Below are 5,066 nucleotides of genomic sequence, written 5' to 3'. Positions count from 1 at the left end.
TAGGAGAAAATTACTTGATTATTTTTCAAGGGAAGCTGAATTGAATACTTGCCTCTTGAGTACAAATTTATAGCTGGTCATTAAGTATTAAAGGAACTGCTTATATCTCTCTGTGCACAGATATAGGTGTTCGAATAATAAATTAACCTGTTTGTGCAGAGTTTGCTAGCTGGAACTATCTGAACTTGACCCTCTGGGGAAAAATATTAAAAGTTTAAAAGAAGACACATTAACCTTGATTTTCTTCCAGTTTTGCTGAGCCAGACACTGGTAATTAATGTCCTTACATCCGATGTGTTACCACTATAGCTAGATCATAAAAGCAAAATTTAAAAACCTTGATTTCTGTAAAATAAAGCTGGCATGCACATTTCATCTGTTTATATTGGCATCTGCCTTCTGTTCGTCATGAATTACAAGATTCCTGGATAACTTAACACACATCTCAGACTGGAATATTAGAGGCTTTGAAAATATAATAAAACAATTCTTTAGCTCTTGCATGTAAATAAAAGCTGACTAAGGCCAATGTAGCATTAACTTTCAAATAATATTTATAACGTAGAAGAGAAATATGTAAGTAATAGTGTGGAGAATGTGTTCTTGAACAATGGATATGCAATATAATTATAGGATGCTTTTCTTGCAGAGACTTGACCACTTGCCTGTGGGCAACATGCTGTCTTCTGGGTAAAAACTGCAGAAGTTTTTAATCCTTTTCTACCACGTGTCAAATTCTGCTGCTGTTGGGAGCTTCGACTCACAGGCCAGTGAGCTGGCCCACTGGCTTACTGTAGCTCAGTAACAATTAATTATTAAATTTCATTAATCAATTAATAAAAATGTATTTATTTAAATTATTAATCTATTAGCCACACCACTGGGTTCCTTATTCCTAATGCTGGTCCCAAGGCCAGATAAAGTCGGAGGGCTGGACCATGGTCTAGCAAGCCATCCCCATAAAACATATTTAGCTTTTGACACATGGTAGAAAAGGATTCAAAACTTCCGCAGTTTCATCTGCTTCATCAGTTGCATCTGCTATGCACAATGAAACCAAGCTTTAAGAGGAGGAGGAATTGCAAGGGATCATTTCAGTTGGAAGTCCATTGTATGTGCTACCATGCCTACATCATAGCCATGTGAATCTGCTACTGAAACTATTTATTAATACATTAACAATTTGTTATGAGTGGAACCTGAAAATAAAGTATGACCAAAAAGGCTGCATAAATTAATGAAATATGTAGAACAATATTATAAAACACTACACCATCATAAGAACATAAATATATAAGAATGGCCATATGGGTTAGACCAATGGTACATCTAGCCCAGTATCCCGTCTTTCAGCATTGTCCATGTCAGATGCTTCAGAGGGAATGAACAGAACAGGGCAATTATCAAACAGTCCATCCCATGTCATCCATTCCCATCTTCTGGTAGGCAGAGGTTTAGGGACATCTGGAGCATGGGCGTGCATCCCTGACCATCTTGGCTAATAGCCATTTCTGGACATATGCTCCATGAACTTACCTAATTCTTTTTTGACCTCAGTAATAGTTTTGGCCTTCACAGCATTCCCTGGCAACCAGTTCCACAGGTTGACTGTGCGTTGTGTGAAGAAGTACTTCCTTATGCTTGTTTTAAACCTGCTGCCCATTAATTTCATTGGGTGACCTCTGGTTCTTGTGTTATGTGAAGGGGTAAATAAAACTTTCTTATTCACTGTCTCCACACTGTTCATGATTTTATAGATGTCTATCATAAGCCCCCTTAGTCAGCTCTCCCCCTACTCCAGACACCCTACTGTATGGATCCACCTTATGAAAAGATTTAGTCCTCGCATAAGTTAGGGGTTACCTAAGAACGCTAAGTGATCACTGAAAAAATCTTTATGCCAAGGCCTTCTAAAAGGGATGCCTGAAATCAGGCTCTTGTGTCCATATGGCAGTTGCTGGGTGCTCAGCAATTTTGAAAATCAGGCCACTTACTTAGGAGCCTAACCTTAGGTGCCCATTTTTTAAAAGGTTGTTTTGAGTCTTAAGCCACACAACCGAGGCACCACACCTTTTTTTTTTTACTTTTTTAGCCACTTCACCCTAACGAGAGAGAACGCCGTAATCCGTTAATGCATTTTAGTATTAGGTATTAGGGTCCCTAAGTATCGGGGTCCGTCTGGCGTAGCGGCATGATATTAGGTGCCAGTGACAGTGACGGAGTGACCGCTTCTCGAGCATGTACTACAATGCACCAGCCACCAAGACAGGAAATTCATTTCGAAGTATTTCCTGCTCAGCGTGGAGATCTCGTCAGCACAGGTGACCACGCACAGCTCATCAGCACAAACAACAGCACATCAGCTAAGAATCTCAAAAAGCACAGACTGATCAGGACAGGAGGGACTGGATCTGGATCTATCTGGGGAGAGGATTCATCGCTAGAACTGCTGCGGGGAGACAGAAATGAAAAAAAATTATGAAAAAATTTCTTGGCTGAAACGTATTTGAAAGAATTTCTAGAGACAGTGCAGGCTGCAGGAACAAAAAGGACTTCAGAGAAGTGCAAAAAAAAAAGAAAAGTGCAGACAAAAAGGAAGGGGCAGGCAGAAAGAAGGCCGCTTCTATGCTGGGCTGGAGCTGCAGCGCGCCGCTGCGAACTGCTGGCCCCCCCTGATCACATAGGGCAGGCTGGATGGTATCGTGGATCTGTGGATGCTGATATGCATGGCAGCAAGGGGAGATGAAGGAAAGGAGGCAGAGGGGGAAGATGAAGAAGAGGAGCAGACAGCCCCAGAGAGCACCAGATTAGCTCAGCGGGCCTCAGCAGCCAGGAGCCCCACCCACCCCAACAATGATGCCATGGAAGCCCCCCAAGAGGGAGCTCTGGTTGCAATGGAAAAACATTGTTTTAAGCCCTTTTTTTTTTGATTTGCCTTTTTTGATTTTTTGGATGCCTTTTGAGAGGAGATGCATTCGCAGACAGCAGTGCATTTTAGAAAAAGTTTGTTACAATTCACGGATTTTGAGATGATTTCGCAGATTGATGACTCTCTGAAGCCTTTTCTCCAGAGTTTCTTGCAGAAGGTTTCCTTTAGGGGCCCCAAGGACACCAACCATGGACCATGGTAGTACCTTGCCATGAAGCCATTGCAGAAGGTATCGCAGCAAAGCAGTGTGGCAAGCATTACATGCGGGTGATGCTGGGCATTCTTTAAGCATCAAGCTTATCCTTCATTAAGTGATATCATTAGCAAAGCATGTTATAAAAATCAGGTCTGGAATTAATCAGGTCATTATTTTCTTTTATGGTTAGGCCACTGGTCTACTGGGTTCGTTAACTGCTGCAGCAACGAAAAAAAAAGAGAAAAAAAGAGAGCAGGGAGGAGGCTTTTCTGTGAGTGATCATGGCGATTCTCCTAAGCTAATTTTCCACCAGGTAGTGGGGGTGGGACACAGTGGGGGGGCAGGTTGTTGCGGTAGGTGTGGGAGCTAGCGGGGAGGGGGAGGGCAGAAGCCAGACAGTTGTAGGGTAGTGGCGCATGTAAAGAGTGTGGGGCATGCTGAATTCCTGATCCCTGACCTGTGTCTCTGAGCTCTGCTGACTCACTATGTCTGTAGAGCACTCTGCAATGTGTCTGAAAAATGCGACCTATGAAAATAGGTGTTTGTTGTGTGCTGTGAAATGTGCTTGGTGAATAAATGCAATATGAAAAAAATGTATCTTGTTCTGTATATGTATCTAGTTAAAACCATATTTCTCTATGCATATCTTTTCTAAATATTTATCCATCCAAACAGATCCCTCCTAAGCACAAGATAAAGAGAGAGAAAAAGATGAGGGAAAGATGAGAAGAGCTGAGATAAAATGGAGGAAATGAAAGAAATGAGATGATGGACGTGTGGATAAAAATTACAGGAAGGACAGGAGGATGAACGTGGACAGGAGGGATGGAGAGAGGACAGAGAGAGGGGGAGGCCAGAGAGAGGAAAACAGGAGCGGTGGCGGCAGAAAGATCAGGAGGTGTGGGCAGAGGGCCGGGTGGTGCATCAGTGGGTGCGCTGCAGGCTGCTGGCGCTGGGTGGTGCTCGTCAGCAGGATCACAGTGGAGCGCTGCGCTCACAGCCTTGCAGCACAGTGCAGCCTGCAAGCACCACACCTCACCCTCCACCCTCCCCCCACACCCATCGTCCTCTCCACACCACCCTCTCCCTCCCGCCACCTCCACAACCACGTGGGAGCCTCCACCCCCCGCCAGCCTCCACCCAGCGTTTTTTTTTTTTTTTTTTATTTTCCCTATCCCCTCCCTCCTCCTCACCCTCCTCTCCCTCCCTTCACCCTCTCCCCCCTCTTTCTATTCTTTTAAAAACTTCTGCTTTTTTTTTTTTTAAAATTTAGAAGGAGCTGGAGTTGCTGGTGCTGAGAGGAGGGAGAGTTGCAGGGGGTTGGGTGGTCATCAACAAAGAGGTCAGTCAAACAATCAGTCAAACTCAAACTGTACCTCGCAAGCAAAGCTTCAGTTTCTGATTGCTCTTTGTTCTCTCGCTCTCTCTGGTGTGCTCTCCTGGTGTCTCCTCTGTGGCCAATCAGTGGCCCTGTGTGTCCGCCTCAGCCCCCCATCCATGGCCAGGTCCCCCTCTACTCCAGACAGGACTCTCCAGAGCTTGCAGAGAGGACATAGAATATGGTTTGGCAGAGGTAACATGGGGACATGGGTTTGCCAGGGCGCGCCAGCTTTGCCCGGCCATAATGCCATCACCATGCTGCACCTGCACCACCATGCCTTCCTTGCTGCCTGCAGATGGCTCACTCTCCTCAGGCCTGGTGTATGGCTTCATGAGCCATCCAGGCATGGCATCAAAGGGGGGGCAGGGTCCCCCAGGATACGACAGACATTTCCACATCCCAAAACTTCTTTTCTTTTCTGTTCTTTGTTGCTGCAGTAAACAGTAGTTTAAAGACTGAAGACGCGAAGCCACCCCTCCTCCCTGGCCGTGAACGGGTGTGTGTGAACGTCCTTGTTTGTGTTTGGTTTTGCAGCACCAAAGAAAAGTACCACCCTTCCC

The sequence above is a fragment of the Mauremys reevesii genome, linkage group 3, assembly GCF_016161935.1.
Source record: "Mauremys reevesii isolate NIE-2019 linkage group 3, ASM1616193v1, whole genome shotgun sequence".
NCBI lineage: Eukaryota > Metazoa > Chordata > Testudines > Geoemydidae > Mauremys > Mauremys reevesii.
The sequence above is the reverse complement of the archived record's forward strand: the minus strand, read 5'-3'. Positions refer to the sequence as shown.